Source organism: Miscanthus floridulus, chromosome 6, assembly GCF_019320115.1.
Source record: "Miscanthus floridulus cultivar M001 chromosome 6, ASM1932011v1, whole genome shotgun sequence".
NCBI classification, from domain to species: Eukaryota; Viridiplantae; Streptophyta; class Magnoliopsida; order Poales; family Poaceae; genus Miscanthus; species Miscanthus floridulus.
Window position 1 is genome coordinate 35067926 of NC_089585.1, and position 21427 is coordinate 35089352.

Consider the following 21427-nt stretch of genomic DNA (forward strand, 5'->3'; position numbering starts at 1 on the left):
CTGGTAACTCTTTGAGTCATCCTCCGGGAGCTTTGTCATTTTCTCTGTACATCCTCTTCTTCAATGCATCCAAAATCATACAGTTTGCCTGCTCGACCTATCCATTAGCTCTAGGGTGCGCCACCGAGACGTATTTTACTACTATGCTCCTTTCATCGCAGAAGTCCCAAAAAGCATTCCCGGTGAACTGAGTACCTAGATCAGTGATGATGATGTTGGGTATGCTAAAGCGGTGGATGACCTAGTCAAGGAACGTGACAGCCTTTTCTGAGGATGCCTGTACCAGAGGCATGTACTCTATCCACTTAGAAAATTTGTCGATCAGCACAAAGACACATGTAAATTTCCTAGGAGCCAGTTTGAAGGGCCCGATCATATCCAGTCCCCAGCATGCAAAGGGCCAAGAGGCTGGTATTATCTAGATCTCATGTGCTGGTACATGGATTCTCTTGGTGAAGAACTGACAATCCTCACAGTGGCAGACTAGCTTCTCTGCATTGGCTACCGCTGATGGCCAATAGAACCCTGCTCAGAAAGCCTTGCCGACCAGCGTTCTTGAGGCCACGTGGTTGCCGCAGGAGCCAGAGTGGATTTGGTCTAGGAGATATTCGCCATCCTCCTGGGTTATACACTTCATCAAGATTTCCTCTTTTGCGTTCTTGCACCATAACTTGCCATCGATGAGCAGATACTGCTTACTGCGACGCATTAGGCGCTCGTTTTCTGTCCAATTAGTGTAACCACTGCCATCTATTAGGTACTTGATGAAAGGTACTCTCTAGTCGGGCACATGAGTGGTCGGAGGTGGCTCGGTGGTGCTCGATGCCAGAACCATAGCCACCAATTGCTGGTCTAGAGGCTTGTTGACTGTGGGATCTTCCTCTTTGATGGAAGGCATGAGCAGGTCTTGGATGAATACGCCATGTGGGACTTTGGCTTGGGATGATCCTAACTTTGATAGGGCATTTGCTGCTTGATTTTTGTCCCAGACCACATGTGTGTACTCAATGCCATAGAACTTGCCTTCCATCTTTCTGATCGATTTGCAGTATGCATCCATCTTTTCGCTGGTCGTGTCCTAGTCCTTGTTGAGTTGGTTGATGACTAGAGCCGAGTCTCCGTAGACATAGAGACGTTTAACACCAAGCTCGACCGCAATGTGCAAACCATGTAGGCATGCTTCATACTCGGCGGCGTTATTAGATGCTGGGAAATAAATCCTGAGGATGTACCGGAGCTGCTCCTTGGATGGTGACATGAAAAGAACTCCTGCTCCTGCACCATCGATGTTGAGAGAACCATCAAAGTACATCTTCCAATACTCATCGGGCCCCTGAGAGGCAGGTGTGCTTAAGTCTGTCCACTCGATGATGAAATCGACAAGTGCCTGAGACTTGATTGTAGTACGGCTTGCAAATTCCAAGGAGAAAGGGCATAGCTCCATTGCCCATTTGACGATGCACCCATTTGCGTCCTTATTGCGAATGATGTCTCCTAGAGGGTACTCGGTCATGACCACCATTTGATATCTGTCGAAGTAATGTTTCAACTTTCAGGATGTTATCAGTATGGCGTAAATCAGTTTCTGAATCTGTGGGTACCTAGTCTTGGATTCATTGAGTACCTCACTGATGAAATAAATTGGTCGATGTACCTTGTAGGCGTGGCCAGGCTCGTCGTGCTCGACCACCATGGTAGTGGAGACCACCCGATTAGTTGCCGCAATGTAAAGTAGGAGAGTTTCATCTTCTCTAGGAGCAGTGAGGACTGGAGGTGATGTAAGGTATTGTTTCAGCTGTGTGAAGGCAGTGTCTGCTTCCTCCGACCACTCAAACTTCTCGGATGCTTTGAGCAGTTTGAAAAATGGTAGTCCTTTTTCTCCTAATCTTGATATAAAATGACTAAGGGCAACCATGCATCCGGTAAGCTTCTGGACATCCTTCACCTTTTTGGGTGGCTTCATGTCTAAGACAGCTTTGACTTTCTCTAGGTTAGGGCATATGCCATCGTAACTGACAACGTTGCCAAGCAATATACCAGAAGGAACACCAAAGATGCACTTCTTTGGGTTTAATTTCCACTGGAATGTATTAAGGGCTGCAAAGGTGCGTTCCAGGTTGCCAACAAGGGTATGTGCTTCCTTGGTTTTGACAACTACATCATCAACATAAGCCTTGACGAGGTCGTCTTTTATCTTGTCTTTGAGGCAGGCCTGTATGGTGCGTTGGTAGGTAGCCCCGGCGTTCTTGAGCCCGAATGACATGGTCGTGTAACAGTAGGCGCCGAAAGGCATGATAAAAGATGTCTTGATCTGGTCGTCCTTTTTTAGAGCGATCTGGTGATAACCAGAGTAGTAATCGAGAAAGGAAAGCAGCTCACAACCAGCGGTTGAATCTACGACCTCGTCTATGCTAGGTAAGCCGAAGGGGTCCTTAGGGCAGTGTTTGTTGAGATCAGTGTAATCAACGCACATTCTCCATTCATTATTCTTTTTGCGTACAAGAACCAGGTTGGCTAACCACTCTGGATGATACACTTCTTTGATAAATCCGACTGCCAAAAGCCGTGTAACTTCTACCCTAATCGCCTCCTTCTTGTCGTGAGCGAACCATCGTAGCTTTTGCTTGATAGGTTTGGCCTTGCCATTGACATTCAAGGAGTGCTCGATCAAGTTCTGAGGTACACCGGGCATGTCAGCAGGTTTCCATGCGAACACATCCACGTTGCTCCTCAAGAACCTAATGAGCGCGTCTTCCTATTTGGGATCTAGATTGGCCCTGATAAGGGCCGTTTTGTTGGGATCACCGTCGACCAGCTGGATCACCTTGTGCTCCTTAGACTTGATGTTCTTGCGTGGAGCCTCGAGCTCTGGGATCTCTAGGTGGTCAGCCGAGGTCTTCTTGGCATCAAGCATGGTCTCGGCCATGCGAATAGAGAGGTTGTGAGCCTCTGCTATTTTGAAGTTGTCGTCCTCATAGGTATAAGCTGTGTATATGTTGCCCCTGAGGGTTAGAACTCCTTTCTCGGTAGGCATCTTGAGCACCAAATACCTGTAATGAGGTATAGCCATGAACTTGGTGAGCGATGGTCAACCTAGGATAGCATGGTAGGTGTCATCGAAGTCAGCGACCATGAAGTTGACGTAGTTAGTGCGGAAGTGGTCCGAGGTCCCAAATTGCACAGGTAGCGTGATCTGCCCGAGAGGTGTAGAGCTCTGTCCAGGGAGAACACCCCAGAATTGTGCCTTGTATGGCTTGAGATCCGCCTGGGTCATCTTCAGGGCTAGCAGACTATTCTTGAACAGTATATCGATGGAGCTACCACCGTCAATCAGCACCCTGTCGAACTGAACCTTGTTGATACAAGGATCGAGGACCAGAGGAAAACATCCTGGCTTAGGTATTGCGGCCCATTGGTCCTTTCTGCTAAAGGAGATCTCACGGTGAGACCAAGGAGGGAGCCATGGATCGGTGATGAGGTTGTTGGTGTTGGCCACATTCAAGCAAGCGCGGGCGAGCAGCTTGCGTTCTCGTTTGGTCTCGATGGACACTTTGCCTCCAATGATGGTGTGCACGTGATCGGTTGGCTTGACGTACTTGTGACGGGGATCTGTGTCTTCATCGTCGTTGTCCTCGTTGCACTATTCCCCTGCGTCGTTAGGCTTGTCGGACATATCCAAAGCCTGTTGACGCGTGTAGATAGACTTGAGAACGCGGCAATTTTCCATGGTATGGTTTGACTTGGGATGGAGCTGGCAGGGCCCTTTCAATGCTTTAGCATAGTCTTCTTCATAGTTACGACGTCCACCACCTTTTTTGATGGTGTTGACCTCACCGTCGTCTTCCCGAGCACGCTTGCCCCTATAATCGTCACGACGGTTACACCGCTGATTACGTTGGTCGCGGTGGTCGCAGGAGTCGTTGCACTAGTTGCAGTGGTCAAAATTGTCATTCCAACCACAGTTGCCATGGTAGTCATCACGGTGTGGGGGGTGGTCGAAGCATGGAACCCTTGCTGCTTCTTCGATAATAATCTTTTTAGCATCATCGGTGTCCGCATATTTTTTAGCGGTGGCCAAGAGCGCTGTGACTGACTTAGGTCTCTTGCAGAGGAGCTTGTCCCTTAGGGCATCGTGGAAGCGGAGGCCAGTGATGAAAGCCTCGATTGCCTTGTTGTTGGAGATTGACAGGACCTTGATGCGTATCTCCGAGAAATGCCGGACGTACTCGTGCAGTGGCTCATCTTTCCGATCTCGAATCCGCTGCAGATCGTATTTGTTGTCGGGTTGCTCGAGTAATGAAGTTGTCGATGAAGGCTTGCTTGAGCTCTTGCCAAGAATCAAAGTAGTTTGCCAGCAAGCTGACCAGCCATTGGTGACCTACATAGCCAACAGCGACTGGGAAGTAGTTAGACATGATGTGCTCGTCAGCCATGGCTGATCTACACGCAGTTTCGTAGAGCATGACCCATAATTTGGGGTTCTCCTTGCCGTCGTACTTCTGAAGTTTTTCGAGCTTGAAGTTCTTGGGCCATATGACTTGGCGAAGGTGCGGAGTAAACTGCTTCAAACCCGGTGGGCCGTGGGTAGTATCATATTCCATACGGCGATAGCTTTCGTGGGATGCACGATCATTGGCTCTTTGGTTGATGCGATCGCACAGATCACGTCCTCCGAGGTAATGGCGGAGATCGTTATTGCCATCACGGCGATCTTGGTTGCCATCCTAATTAACCCTGCGACCGTGGTTATCGCGGCGATTATCATGGTTGTCTCGGCGGTTGTCGTCCCGAACATTGCGGCGGTTGTCCTCCCGATGGAGGTTGTCATCCCAACCACCATCATGGCCACCATTTTCACCTTGACGGTTATCTGATGGGTCGTTGTTGCACAAGCCATGTTGGTTGGGTGGCTGTGAGCGACTTGAGTACTGGCGGCTGTGGCTTGATTCGACTGAGACGGATGGAGCCTGGGCTTGATTTACAATCTCTGTGGTCTGGGCCATAGCAGCCGTCAGGTAAGCTTGTATATCATCGTGAACTGCCTGGGTTTCCGAGGTATTGGGTAGCCGTTGCATTGTCACCATAGCAATAGCTACGTTGGCGCTTGGAGTCCTAAAGACCTGTTTGTCCCCCACCCTGTCGAAGGCATTGTTGAGGTCACATGGCTGGACCCTTATGCGTTGTGCCTCCTCTTCTGCTTTGGCTTCGATTTGTCGGTGATTAAACTGGTCAATATTACGTGCTTCATGTGCAATCCTTTCTTGTTCTATTTTGCCAACTGCTGGTGGTTCGTCATTACTGACAACATTGATCAAATCCCCTTGCCTTGGTGGGAAAGATGGGAATTGTGGGAACCCTAGGGCATGGTCTAGGATATCCAGATCATATTCGACGCCTTCATCATCATGATGCTGGAGCTCGGTGTGGACAGAGGCATTAGATGCGATGCCAGACGAGGAGCTAGAGTCACCCTCTTGGACTGTGTGGACGGATCCTTCTTGATAATCCTCAATCCAGATCATGTTGATGAAGTTGCATGGCTTCGGCCGAGGTCGTTGTATAAAACACAGATCTGAGCGGCGTTGTATATTGTACATGTAGTTGGAGGCAGTGTTTCGCAGGCCATAGGGCTGGGCCTGGTAGTTCTCCATCGAGGCTTCACGCTTGGAGAGCCAGAGACCCGTCGTGGAGGCTGGCCGGCGATGAGCGGAGCACCCTTTAGGAGTAGATGTGACCACGAGATCTATACCGAGTCATGCAAGATGACTAGCCTGAGCTGGTCGGGTAGATCTGTTGTGGGTTGCGGTTACCTTCTCATTAGGTTGACTTTGAATTGAACTTACTAGAGCTAGGGTTTCAGCAAGTTTGGTGCCGACCCGATCGATGGAGTCGAGTAGGTCAGTGTTGTTGATCTGCTTCCCTTTGTAGTGAGGAAGCGGATGACGGGTCATTGGCGTGGCTAAAGATGATGCGGGCATGGTCGAAGCCAGATGTGCCATGGTCGGAGCCATATCCACCATGGTCGGAGCCGTATCCACCATGGTCGGAGCCGTATCCACCGTGGTCGGAGCCGTAGCCGATGTAGGTGAAGCAGCAGTCAACGCAGATTGAATCTGTGCCTCCTCCATGGTCATGGTGATGAAGTCGTCGGAGCCAGTGGTCTAGGTGATCTGACCAATGGTGAATGTGAGGCCGTTCGGTGTAGCCATGGAGCCAGGGATGATGACCATCTTCTTCACTTGGAGAGCAGTATGCACACCCCTTACCTGGCGCACCACTATCGATGAAATATGGTCGGCAGTCTACCTAGGGGTATGCCCAAGGTAGTAGATTGTCGGTAGACAGATGTGCAAGCCACAAACAAGACGGTGACGCAAGACAGACATGAGGTTTTATCCAGGTTCGATCGCCAAGAAGGCATAATACCTACGTCCTGCGTCTGATTGTATTGCTGTATGTTAATGAGAGATGTTTTTTAGAGGGGGTCCCTACCCACCTTATATAGTCCGGGGGACAGGGTTACAGATCTGGAAACTAATCCTAGCCAGTTACAATTGCCATAGGTGGCCGGATAAGGATTCCTATTCTAACCGACCAGGATCTTGCTTGATCTCCAAATCTACTTTGACTCCTTGCGTGGGACTCCGAACAGGTTGATCGAGCCACGCGTCATCTTCTAGTGGACAGAACCCCCTAATCCGGGCCGGCCCAAGCCTAGCCGTAAGCGTATAGGGGTTAATACCCCCACAGCAACGGCTACTAAAAACTAGAAACCTTTGTGGAAGTCTTTTCGGTCAGTAGCTGACCTTCTTTGGACTTCAGTAGACGATGGTCATTCTTGGGCTCAATTCATTCCCCAAGTGCCGACCCATTTCTAGGAGGTTGTGAAGCGTTGTGCCCATCTTTGCACTAAGAACGTTCTTGCCTAGGTCTGGGTTCTTTCTCCAGATTTTCCTTTATCCAAGGTTGCCGATGAAGCCGAGAGCCAAGAGTACCTAGATGTTTTTGAGAGGTTGGAGCCTGAGGTTGATGACTTAGCTAGGACGATTGTAGATAATCTTAACATTGATGTTTCTTCCCCTGATGACAATGCCTGATGTACTTGACCTTTGTATTCTAGCTTTTGTAACAAAACGCTATACTTGAAAACTGAATGGAGAATCTTTATTTTTCATTGATGTCTTCTTTGTCTATATTTCTTTGTCTTATAAACAACTTGGGTTGGGTAGATCATTGTCTTGACAAGCTCTATTGATCTGTCATGTTCTTCTCCGGCTTTTAGTTTGTGCCTTGTAAACAACTCGGTATATGTAGATTGATGTCTTGACAGACTTCCTTGACTTGTCGAGTGCTTGTCTGGCTTTTGTCTATGACTTGTAAACAATGCGGTATAGACCGTTGTCTTGATAAACTTTGTGTTCTTGTTAGTACTGAAAAGACTTAGTGATATCTCCAGCTTCTTCTTCTCGGCTTGGCTCGTAGTGTGGTTAGCAACTGGTCCTATCTCTAGTTGCAAAAATATCCTAGGACCAGCAAGCCCCCGAGCACTTTGTGGTAGAGCTCTGGAAGCCTCGTCTTGTTTTCTTCAAGTCTTGGTGAGCAGGAACAAGCGTCGTCCGAGTGCTTTCTTAAGCAAAACCGTGTAGCGCTTCTTGGGATCTTCTGAGTGTAGCTCCCGAGCCTCTTGCTCTTTGGAACAAGGAGCTTGAGGGTCTTGTCTTGAAGTTGCTCTGATTTACGTTCAGGCTTGGTTTCTGCTGTTTTGCTTTTTGGTTCGGGTGTTAGCTTATTAGCTACCCTCATCGGCGGGCTCAAGCACCTTTTCAGCTCTTTTGCTCTTGGCCGGTATGCTTAGGCGTCTTTTCAGCCATTTTGCTTTTTGGTTTGGGTGTTAGCTTATTAGCTACCCTCATCAGCGGGCTCAAGCATGTTTTCAGCTCTTTTGCTCTCGGGCGGTATGCTCAGGCGTCTTTTCAGTCATTTTGCTTTTTAGTTCGGGTGTTAGCTTATTGGCTACCCTCATCAGCGGGCTCAAGCATGTTTTTAGCTCTTTTGCTCTTGGTCGGTATGCTCAGGCGTCTTTTCAGCCATTTTGCTTTTTAGTTTGGGTGTTAGCTTATTAGCTACCCTCATCGGTAGGCTCAAGCATGTTTTCAGCTCTTTTGCTCTCGGCCGGTATGCTCAGGCGTCTTTTCAGCCATTTTGTTTTTTAGTTCAGGTGTTAGCTTATTAGCTACCCTCATCGGTAGGCTCAAGCATGTTTTCAGCTCTTTTACTCTCGGCCGGTATGCTTAGGCGTCTTTTCAGCCATTTTGCTTTTTTGTTTTCATTGGAAACAACTTGGGGAAGGCCATAATGAGACATATGTTTGTCGAGAAAGAACCATCTTTATTGAACATGAATATTGATAGGTCACGATAGTACATATGTTGTTGATGAGCACTATCTTTGTTGATCATTATCGTTGATCTCTTGTGTCTTGTATACCTATTTTCCCTTGAGTTGTTTTCATACGTAGAATCTTCGTAGCTAACTGATGTGCCATGTATTGTTGACTTCTTTTCTGTCTTCAGTTATCAGCTTGTATGTGCCTGGTCCGATGACTTTTGTGACAATAAAATGACCTTCCCATGGACTGAGTAGTTTATGGCGTCCGTCGGTTTTTTGTATTTTTGTTAGTACTAGGTCTCCGACTTGTAATGATCGAGACTGGGTATTCTTGTTGTAGTGGCGTCTTAGTCCTTGGAGGCATCTTGCTGATTGAAGGGTAGCGTTTACTCTAACTTCTTCTATGCTGTTGAGTTCTAATCTTTAGGTGTGTTCTGCTTCTCCTTCATCGTATTGTTCTATCCTTGGTGACGTCTAGATCAAGTCTACGGGTAGTACGGCTTCTGATCCGTACACCAGGAAGAAAGGTGAGTATCCGGTGGCTCTGCTTATTTGAGTCCATAGCCCCCATACAACCTTGGGTAATTCTTCAATCCATTTTGATCCATAGTCTATTAGTTCTTCATACAATCCTAGTTTTAATCCAGCTAGTATGAGTCTGTTTGCCCTTTTGACCTGTCCGTTGGCCTCTAGATATGTGACTGATGCGTAATCTATTATGAAGCCGCAGTCCTGTGCCCAACTTTGGAATTATGTGGCTGTGAAGGGAGAACCCAAATCCATGATGACTCGATTGGGCATGCCGAAGCGGTGCATAATGTCTTGGATGAACTCGACTGCTTTGGCTGCGCTGTATTTTGCGAGTGGTTTGAATTCAATCCATTTGGTGAATTTGTCAATTGCCACGAAGATGTACTCGAAGCCGCCTTTTGCTTTCTTGAGAGGTCCTACTTGATCCAGCCCCCAGCAGGAGAAAGGCCAAGCAGGTGGTATGCAGATGAGATTGTGAGCTGGCACATGAGCTTGTCTTGCGAACATTTGACAACTTTTGCATCTTCTGACAAGTTCTTCCGTGTCTTTCAAAGTGGTTGGCCAGTAGTAACTGGTGCGGAATGCTTTTTCGACTAGTGTTCTTAAAGCGACGTGATTTCCACAGCAACCTAAGTGTATTTCATCTAGGATCTCTTTGCCCTCTTCAAATGAGACACATTTTAGGAGTACTCCTGATGATGCGGCTCTTCTATAGAGCTTGTCTCCTATTAGGACATAGTTCTTGCTTCTGCGAACAACTCGGGTAGCTTCTTCTTTTTCCGCTAGCAACTTATTTTCTTTGATGTAATCAATAAAAACCTGGGTCCATGAAGTGGTGATTACCAAGATCTAGGTGTCTTTGACTAAGATCTCACAGGGTTATTTGATAGAGGGAGCTGATAACTCCTCTATGAATACACCGGGTGGGACCTTCGCCCTGTCTGATCCAAGCTTGGCAAGGATGTCTGCCGCAATATTAGAATCGCACAGGATGTGTAGAATTTCTAATCCTTGAAAATGTTTTTTAAGCTTTCGTATTTCAGCACAGTAAGCACCCATGTTTTCTTTGGTGCAGTCCCAATCTTTGTTGACTTGATTGATTACTACTGCTGAATCTCCGTAAACGAGTAAACGCTTGATTCCAAGGGTAATTGCCACTCGTAGCCCGTGGATGAGGGCTTCGTATTCTGCCTCATTGTTTGTAGCTTGCCATAATATCTGAAGGATGTACTTGAGTTCCTTTCCATCTGGAGAAATGAGGACGCCTGCACTGGCTCCACCTAGCTTGAGTGATCCATCAAAGTACATCTTCCAATGATCAAGGATGGTACTTAACGCAGTTTGTTGAATTTCTATCCATTCGGCAACAAAATCAGCTAGGGCTTGAGATTTAATTGCCTTCCATGGGGTGAAATCGATATTGAGAGCACCAAGTTCAACTGCCCACTTAGATATGCGCCCTGTTGCATCTCTGTTGTGTAAGATATCTCCGAGTGGGAAATCTGTCACCACGGTAATCTTGTTGCTTTCAAAATAGTGGCGAAGCTTGCGTGAAGTGATCAGGAGGGCATAGAGTAGTTTTTGCACATGTGGGTACCGAATTTTTTATTCTGACAGTACTTCACTGATGTAGTATATGGGGCGTTGTACTTTATATATATGCCCTTCTTCTTCTCTTTCCATGACAATCGCTGTGCTGATCACAGTAGAAGTTGCCGCAATGTACATCATCATGTCTTCGTATTTCTTTGGAGGTGTGAGAACGGGTGAGGATGTGAGATATTCGTTGAGTTTCTTGAAAGCTTCATTGGCTTCTTCTGTCCACTCGAACTTGTCTGTCTTCTTTAGCAATTTAAAGAAAGGTAACCCTTTTTCACCCAGTCTTGATATGAAATGATTTAGTGCCGCCATGTAGCCTGTTAGCTTCAGCACATCTTTGACACTTCGAGGAGGGCCCATCTCTATTATGGCTCGAATTTGCTTGGCGCTTGCTTCGATTCCACGATGACTGACTAGGAATCTGAGTAGTTGTCCTAAAGGAACTCTGAATACACATTTGTTTGGACTCAATTTCCACCTCCATCTTTTCAGGTTTTCGAAGGTTTGCTTTAGGTCTTCAATTAGTGTATCTAGGTTCTTTGTCTTTACCACTATGTCATCTACATATGCTTCTATATTTTCGCCAATCTGATCACCAAGGCATATTTAAATAGCTCTTTGGTAGGTGGCTCTAGCATTCTTGAGTCCAAACGACATGGTTTTGTAGCAGTAGGCACCGAACGGAGTGATGAAAGATGTCTTGCTCTAGTCTCTTTCCTTTAATGCAATCTGGTGATATCCTAAATAGCAATCAAGGAAGGATAATAGGGCAGATCCTGCTGTTGAATCAACTATCTGATCAATGTGTGGTAGTCCGAACGGATCTTTCGGGCAGTGTTTGTTGAGATCTGTGTAGTCAACACACATGCGCCACTCATCCGTATTCTTTTTCTGTACCAGAACTGGGTTTGCTAGCCAATCTGGATGGAGGATTTCTCTGATGAATCCGACTACCATTAGTTTTGTAATTTCTTTTTTAATTGCTGCCTTCTTATCGGGTGAGAATCATCATAGACGTTGCTTTACGGGCTTGGAGCCTTCATTGATATCAATTATGTGCTTAGCCAACTCTCTTGGGACACCTGGCATGTCAGCTGGCTTCCAAGCGAAGATATCTTTATTGTCCCAAAGAAAGTTGGTGAGCGCGAGTTCCTATTTTGCCGAGAGGTGGGTGCTGATGGTTGCTGTTTTGGAGGGATTGCCAGTGCCCAGGTCGATTTGCTTGATGTCGGCTTCTTTTGGTGGTGTGAGGATGCTGGGCTTTTTAGCCGGTATCTCTAATTCTTCTTGGCTTATTTCTGCAGCAATAGTGGCTATTTCTTTTCTACCATTGTCGGCTTGTGCTTTGGCTGCAATTTGCATTGCCTGAATGTCGCAGTTGAAGGCGCGCTTCAAATCACTTCAAAGAGAAAGGACACCGTTAGGTCCTAGCATCTTAAGCAATAGGTACGGATAATGCGGTATTGCCATGAATTTTGCTAGTGCTGGGCACCCGAGGATTGTGTGGTATGATGAATCAAAGTCTGCAACTTCAAACTTGATGAACTCTGTACGGTAGTTTGAGGGAGTCCCAAAAGTAACTGGTAGAGTGATTTGCCCAAGTGGCATGGCTACCTTGCTAGGAACTATGCCATAAAAAGGTGTACTTGTTGGTGTAATCATCCCAATGAGTTGTAGTCCCATCTTCCTTAGTGTTTCTAAAAAAATGATGTTGAGTCTGGCTCCTCCATCGATTAGTACTTTCGTAACAGTCATACCAGCAATGGTCAGATCTAGAACCAGTGGGTAATGGCCTATGTTTCCTACACTGGTCCATTGGTCTTCTCTTGAGAATTGGATTGGATACTCTAACCAATTGAGATATCTTGGTGTAGCAGGTTCTGCTGCCATGATGGTTTGTAACGCTAGCTTTTCTTGATGTTTGCTTCTGAAATATGGAACCCCGGCGAAGATTACTGCCACTGTCCCTCTAGATTTTTGGAATCCCTTATCTTCATGGTTGTCTCCTTCTTTTTTTTGATTGTCTTCTTTATTGTTCCCTTTACTATCTTTCTTTGTGTATCTTTCGTTGAAGGTGTAGCAATTTTTTATGGTGTGCTTTTCATTGGGGTGCAAGATGCAACGCATGTTTTCAATGTCATCATACCTTCTGGGTTTTGAAAACTTCTTTGATTTATCAGCCATTGCTACTGTGTTGTCTGGTCCATGTTTTCTTTCCTGATGTCTGTTGTTTCGAGGATTTTGCCTGTCCGGGTTGTCTCTGTTATTTCTATCCGAGAATCTTTCTCGTGTCTTTTCCTCTATGGTAATCATCTTTTCCACTGTTTGTCTGAATTCTTCATTGTTTCTTGGATTTTCTTTGTAGAAGTCTTGAAATTGCCACCTAGCCATGATTCCGTGAGAGAAAGCTTCAATTGCTTCTCATTGTGTGATGTCATGTACTTGAGCTCGTAGTTCCCCAAATCATCGATAGTAATTTCTGAGACTCTCACCTCCTTTTTGCTTGAGTCCTTTTAACTCTGCGTGGGTGATTGTGTGTGCAATAATACCCGCAAAATTTTCATAGAAAGCTCTTTGCAAGTCCTCCCAATTTCTAATTGATCCTGGATTCAATTTGTCAAACCATTGCAGTGCCATGGTTTCTAAAGCCATGGGAAAGAACAAGATCTTGATGTCATCGTCTCCTCCGGCCAATTCGATTGATTGCGAGTAAATCCTGAGCCATTGCTTTGGTTCGGTCTTGCCGTCATACTTGGAATGGTTGGATGGCTTGAACTTATGAGGCAGACGTATTGAAGCAAGTCTGTTTGCAAAACAGGGGAATCTATCGTGCGTTCTGGCTTTTGTGTATTCTGATTCAGCGCCCCCTTCTTGCCAACTGTTGTCTTGGTGAGAGTAGTTTTGCGTGGTAGTCTAAGTAGGTGCTTTGCTTCTGGCCTTTCTTAGTTGCTCGACTCAGTCGTTTTGACTATGATTTCTTCTACTTTCTCTGTTGTGACTTCCACTTGGTCCAAGTCTCTCGAAGGCAGACTTCCTTTGATTTTGATCTTCCTGTTCATGAGATGTTGCCCTTCCATTGTGCGTCCTAAGGACTATTGATCGGAGGAAGTCCTGGAGCTGTTCTTGTTTTTCATTGGGATATGAAGTCGCCCTGAGTTCTTCTAGTGCTTCTCGGATCTTATCGTAGGGTGTATTCGCTGCTCGTCCTTCTTTGACCTCTTGCTCTAATTTTCTTCTATTGTACTCGGCTAGGTCTGACTCATATTTGACCCAAGTGTCCTTTCACTGCTTAGCATGGCATTGACGTCCTTGTTTCAATTTATTCTTTCTCTCTCTGGCTTGCTTCTGACTCTCAGTCTCACCATCGTGCCCTTGGATAAATGGTGATATGTTGGATTCAGATTTATCTGAAGACCTGATGTCGGGTGCTTCTGGGGGGACCAATGGTGGTCGAGGATGGCGAATCATGAATACTTCTCTAGCGTGAGTTGTTCTGTCATCGTCTATGGTTTCCGTACTACCAGAGTTGTTGATAACTTCAGTAGAGGCTTCAAGGTCATAGATCGAGTCTCCTTCTTGGTAGGGTAGAGCTGTTGTTGTCGCGTTGTCGACTAGTTGAGTGCCGCTATCCATAGGAACAGATCCTGGCCAATGGAGTCTTGAGACGTTATAGTTAAGATGAGACCTTCCTAGGCTCCTTTCAGTGGCATTCTAAGCACCGGATTAGTGGATCCTTTGGGCCGTGTCTGATAAAACATTGCCATGTTGTGGAGTCCGAACGGAAGAGGACCCAACTTCTTCTGAGTGTACTCCATGTAGTATTCTTGATAGGTTGATGTCGTGTTCCGGAGCTTTGTTAGACAAGAACTCAGTTTTCTGAAAGAACTCGGATAAGACTCCGTCTTGGAAGCGGAACCTGAGTTTGAATCGGATGCGTGAAGCCATGAAATCTGAGTCGGATTGGACATCACAAGCCATGTGAATCTTCCGACAAGCTGATCTGTCGTTGTCACCAAAATGAAAAAGTCTTGATGATGATTTGAATCTTTGAGGAGACAGTTTTGGAGCTTGCCATCGTCACCTGCCTCGCAGATCCATGAACCGAAGATGAATGTTGATCCCTTTGAGAAGATCATGTTGTCGAGGTCCATCGAGCTCTCGGGTGCAAAGTCACCGAAAGCCCCTACCTAGTGCGCAAGCTATCGATGTTTAACCACCGATAGCCTACCATGGGGGTCCCTAGGGCAGTATTGGTCGGGCTTCAGTGTATGCAAAACTCGACGGTTAACACAAGAGACAGTCAATTTATCCTAGTTCAGGCCCTTGATTGTTGATTGAGTAATAGCCCTATGTCCAGTTTGGCGTTTTGCCTTTGCATTGGATTGATTGTAAAGTGTTGTGTCGTACAATTGTTCTCTCAAAGTCCCATCTCTAGGAACCCTATCCTCCCTTATATAGCCAGGAGGTTAGAATCCTAGTTGGTTTACAATGAGAGTTCCTAGTAGGATTACAGAATAATACTACTACTAAGATTACATGGGGAGAATCCTAGTTGGACTAGATCTTCTCTCTTCCTTGCGGGGTATCCTATGGGTCCTGCATCGACACTTACTTATCTAGCTTTTGTTAAATTTTTATAGTCATAGGCCTTATGGTTTAAGAATTTTGGCTGTTAGAAGTCTGCTGTCAGGAATGCTTGCTCTCTGGACAGATCTTAAGGATTGATTTATTTCACCTAGATAACTGCTGAATCACATTAAGATGATTAAAATAAAGTTGTAGGCAATTTCATAAGATTTACAGAGTGTCTAGAACCATATTATTTTGATGTATATAACTCTAGTTATGGTCAAAACAAGTTACTGTTGTCTTGTCGTTCCAAAAATGATTTACATAAGTGTTTGTTTAGTTATTAGAGAAGAGATAAGCACATACTCAGTAAAATTAGATGCAACTTGTTATTACTTGATGCAAAATGTTAGTCAAGCTACCTCCACTTATAAAGCCTTGCATAATACTTGGAATCGCTTTGTTTTTGGTTTATGATGGGTAAGTCTTGCTGAGTATCTTCTCGAATCTCAGGGTTTTATTCCCATTGTTGCAGATGGTATAGTTTATCACGGCTATTGCAAGAACTGCTTCTATCCTACCATGGATGAGGAGTGAGCCCTGGGCAGGCATCTCTTATTAATCCTTCTTATAAGCTTTTGTGGGAGTATGATCATGAACTGGCACTATGTATTTGAACTATGATGGCAGATGTTCGTTTTAAACTTTAATTTGCTTCCCCTACTATTTACTGAACTTGGTTTGTAATAACCTTAATTCATACTCTGATGAATGAACTGTGTTTGTGAACCTTATGTAACATGTGACATGTATGTGGAATCATGTACGATCTTGGTTGTATGTTGATGATTAATTGAGACCCATCGTGGTACTCGACGGACTACTGGGTTTATATGGGCTCAAGTATGACAGTGCGACCGCTTGTGGGCTGCCATTATACTTGTGCTCTTATAAATTGGTTGGTTCTGCTATAGTTGTGTTGTAGCAATTCAATTATTTTTAATTTGTGCAATTAACAAAAAAAGTTTGTAAGTTACATGGTACGTTAAATCGTGCAATGGTGAAAAAGTTGTCTTACAGTCCTAAACTTTGCTCATGAGATGGTTGTTTCACCTTCCTCTCTCTCTCTCTCTCTCTCTCTCTCTCTCTCTCTCTCTCTCTCTCTCTCTCTCTCTCTTCCTTGTTATCAAAAATCTTGTATGACATTGCATGAGATAGCTTTTGAGAGTTGAGACTGCTAACATACAGTAATGTACCTACTCTAACATAACTCGATCGGCAACATAAAAGTATAGGGTTTATGAAATAGAATATGGGGAAATGTCTTATGAACATCCTAAATGAACAAAACTTTTCATACCTTGCTCTTAAATTTTTCTCTTCTACCATAGTGGCAACCATGGGATTGGAGATGAAGAAGCCTCCTCCTTTGTTGCAAGATAGATGCAATATCTCTATTCCTTTTCATGTTTCAACAAAGTTACGAAATAATTATGAAGTGTTTAAATTTAACGTTCCAATGCTGAACTAAAATCCTAAAATCAAATTGGTCTTGGAAATCATAAAAAAGTTTGGAAAAAACTATAGCTATCATTTTGGATTAATTCGAAACCAAAGGTCAAGGGCTGTAACACCTCTGGTGTTAAGCAACACTAAAACCTGGTCATGATCATCATCATGCATTATAAGCATCCATGGTAGCTAATTATGCTTTGCATTTACTAAAACAATGTTATTTGATAGGTTATGCAATGCATTTGTGATGTATTGTGCTTAAACCAAAAATTCCTTTTAAGGTATTTTGTGACCTTGTATTTTTTAATTTCACAAAAATACTTGAAAATATGCCCAAATAAATTTTGAAGTGTAAGATGTGTACTTTACACTAGTGTAAAATGTTGGGGATAAATTCAAGTTCATACCATTAAAATTTGAGCCTCAAAATTGAAATTAGAAATTGAAATCTAATACTTAGAAATTTTGTCTATCTTGAACAATAGTTTTTGAATTCATTTTTAGGGAATTTATTAAAATGAATTTTACAAATAAACTTGTTGCAAACAATCGTATCATTTCAAAGTATGAAGTTTGTACTTTGAGATCATGTTATTGGTTGTAGTGTTTGCTTACTAATTGATCACCAATTTAGCTAAACAAAACCAATTCCCAAACCCTAACTGAAGTTTCAAAAAAATAATTTCAAAGTTCCTCTACTTTTCTCTCCTGATATCTCAATCCAATTACAATCTGAGTTTGAGCTTTCAAGCAAAGTTGTATATCTCAGCAAGAGGAACAATTTTTGTTCTTGGAGTTTTTCAAGTTGCCATTTGGAATCAAGAGAAAAGAGATGAAGAAGAAACTCTATCACACATGAACAGTGCTCACCAATGCCTGCCTGCCTGGTCACCGCCAACCGCCGCCACCCTCGCACCGTTCATTCTCACATGGCCATGCACCTGCTCACGGTGGCAACAACAACCAGCTAGTGTCACGCCCAGAAACATCACCACATCGTCTTAAGCTGAGCCGGCTGTCATCTTTCCTTTCTTTCCCTTCCTGCTCTGCTACTGGTTACCTCTCGCCACTGGTCGAATTCATCATACTCGCTGCGCCATCGCTTAATTGCTCACGCCTTCAGCCTTGCCCAGTCCACGCATTGTAACACCCTAGGTGTTTGTCACCAGTTAAGCAATGGGTTTGAGCTCAAACATGACATGTCAAGTGGTAATGAAGATGTCAAGGTCAAACCTATGGAAATGAGCCCCAACCTAAACTCGGATATTGTACCCTTGCTTTACATATAGGCCCTTTTCAAGATATATGCTTGGCTGGTGTTATTGGAATATCTTCATGTGTCTCACATCAATATCCATCTATATTGATCATTGGAAAAGTTTCATGAAGTTTGGAAATTCATAGGAAATTCGTAAAATAGCAAATGAGGACTTTTTGGAATCCTTGTGAAATTGTCTATGTAGTAGATCTATAATATGGCATGTTTTAGTTTAAATATTTTGCGGTAAAAATAGATTTGTGCAGTAAGGTTGTAATGCTAGTTAAATTTGTTATTTTCCATAACTGTGGATCTAGGGCTCTAAATAAAGTGAAATTTTTGTGGCATGCTACTCATGTGATAGTTGATGAGTGGTAAAAATTTCATGAGTATTGGATGAATTATGAGTGAGTTATTGGTTTATCTCACTCTCACATGATTTCTTGCAATAGCAAATTGTCTTTTTTGTAGAGGCAGCTATACTTATGCAAATGGTATGAAATTTGTACAGTCGACTATTGAGAGGATATATGAGCTACTGTAATTTTTGTAGAATTTATTGTGCATTTTTTGTATATGTTCATAAATACACCTTGATGTCTAAATAAATTAAGAAATGCTTTAAGAAAATTTATTTAGAGGTGAGCACCATGCTTTCTGGTGTTCTTTAGTCTTGTGTGAAATGTTGGTAAAGTTGGTTTTGCCCAATTATGTGTTTGCAACATAAGTTAATAATTATTTTCTTACCGATGTGGTTTATGGACAGATCTGGGAACTTAGCAAAGTTCTTCATGATAATGTGCTTTGTTGTGAAACTTGTTTATCCAAAAGTTGTAGATAATTCATGTATCTAGATTTTGTTAAAATTTGGTGTCATTTGGCCAAGTAGTTTGTGAGTTATGCCTGTTTAAAGTTGGGTTTCAGAAATGGCTGCTCTCTGTCAATTATGGACCAGTTTCTGTAAATGGGTATATTTGACTTAGTTAACTTGAGAATCATGCTAAGATGATTAAAGATGAATTGTAGAAAATTTCATAGGCTTTCTAGAATGTCTTGTTGCATGGCTATTGGATTTGTATAACTCTAGTTATGATCCAAACATGAAGCTGTTGTTTCCAGTCCTGAAATAGACATATGCTAGTTGTGGTTGTTTACTCCATGTGTTGCTAAGTGTGGCTTATGCCCTTGTTGATGGTCAAGTTATGATACTTGTGACCTTGTTAAACTTGAGTCTTGCTTGATGTGCTGCTCTCTATAGTTAGTTGTGTGATGTTAGTTAAATAGCTATTGGTGTCTATGTCTTGCATAATCTTGTGTTTGTCTTGAATGCTTATGTGATGCATCTTGTGTTACCATTCATCACCTTCATATACATGCATCTTGCATCTCATTTAGGTACGCTAGATGAACCACGTGAAGGATGTGATGTGGAGCCAAACCCGAAGATGGTGTATGGTGGACCTATCTAGAAGGTGGAAGGAGCAAGGAGAGGACTTGCCCGAGTGCGTAGATCATCAACCTAGTCCGTTCGAACGAGGTAAGCCCCGGAGCATTCTAAGTCTCCTACTTTATAAAAGCAATTATTTCTATATATGAGTTTATATATTGTTGCATTAAGTTGTAGGAGTTGATTGAAACCATTGATGCATTTATTACTATCCTTGCCTACCTTATTACCTTTTTACCCTGTTAGGTTAGGATCAAATAACTGCTTAACCTTGCTTAGACCGATAGCGATCGGTGATATCCGGTCACCTACATTTATGGTGGTTACTGGAAGAATTTAGCTATGGAAAGAATGATATCCTAGAATTAACCATGTGTGATGGATAATTGGAGACCGGAAGGAAAAAGTTGTAGGCAACCAGACAGGGTTCTGGGGTGCTATTAGTTTCCGTCTGTGTCGATTAACGACCGATCGTTGCTTGTCCGTCTTGTCATGTTGAACGCATGCCTCACATTTAGCTGGCTGAATAAAGTACCTTTCGACCGTGAAGCTAGTGACACTATTCGGGCCGAGATCTACATGGGTTCGTGTATTGGTGCTGATGGGGGTATGACAGGGACGCGAAGAGTGAGCCCAAGGGCAGGTGCGCCCTGATTCCTGGCAGTTGGGCGGTCCCTGGGTACTGCGGCTCTAGATTGTCCCGTGGCTACCTAAATAGTGTCCTTGGTGATCTAAGCTACCCTGGCAGGGGAAGCATGGTTTGTGTGAGGAATAAATCACCAGCTAGTTAGGAATCGATTTGAATCGCCATCGCTCCTGGATAGTGAGCACTTGACTCGAGCTACGGTATCGTAGTAATTATTATGGAACAATGATGGTTATCTGGATGGTATGTGTAACACTCCGGGTGTTTAAATACTAAAACTTCCATATCATCATATGCATTGCAAGGCAATTGGTCATATTAAAAACTTTGAGATGCATACACTAAAACAAGTTTATATTCATGTGGTATGTGTTGAATTGTATTGTTTGACTCAAGTTCAAAGTTTGTTTGATTTTGAATTTTTCGTGAAAACCCCGATTTTCAGCATTTAAATCCTACCCTGAAAATCCATTTCACAATCTATGCATATTTTGGGGTTGAGTCCAAAAGCAAAAGTGTAGAGCTTGACTAGTTAAGCAAAGTTTGTTTTTGGAGTTTTTCAAGTTGTGTAGTAAAATTTGAAGTTATTTAAAAAGGCAAAATTCCTTAAAAATCCTCGCTTTGGATTCAAAAGTTCATTTCAAAATGTAGGCCGAATTTGGGTAAGGTTTCTAAAGCAAAGTTGTAGAACTTTTGATTTTGAACAACTTTTGTTTTTGGAGATTTTTGAGTTGTTATGAAAATTTGGGAGTAATTTGTGAAATTTGGCGAATGGCAAAACTGTAATTTTTGTGAACAGTGTCCACCGCCGAAGCTACATTGCCGGCGTTTTCTTCTTCGGTGTTCCAGGCGCGGTCGTGGCCGTTTTGGCGTCACGCTGGCGTGGTGAAGGCCATAGCGCAGCTTCCTCGAGCTTCTTGGCCCCCTTTATAGCCTGAGCCGCCGTCGTCTTTGCCTTTCTTCTTGCTCTGTTTTTCCCGTCGCCTTGCTCATCTCCGGCGAGCCCGCACCGTCGTTGTTGTGCTCCACCATCGCTGATAAGTTAGTTTCAGCTTCGCTTACTCCTTGTGCATCCAGCCAACCCACCAATTCGGCTTGTCTTCGTCAGGAACTCGAGTTGCATCGTCTTCTTCCTCGCGGCCGGCAACTCCTCCGCCGAGCACGATTCATCGTGGCCAGAGCTCCATGGTGCATCTCCGTCCCTGGTTTTGGTTGATTCCATTTCGTTTCGATGCTGTGGTACTTAATCCATAGTTGGTTGCTCATTTTGACCACTGCAGTCGCCGGTTCTTCCTCACCGACGCTCTTTGCTCCACCGTGATCACCTTGATCGTTGTCACGCCTCTCCGTTGCTTCTCCGACCTCGCTCCTTGCTTCAACGCATTCGGGGTGAGCCACTAGTGCTTTCTAGATCCCTTGTTTGAGCTCTATCGGTTGCATGCTGCCGGCATAGCGTTGCCATGCCACCGCGTCC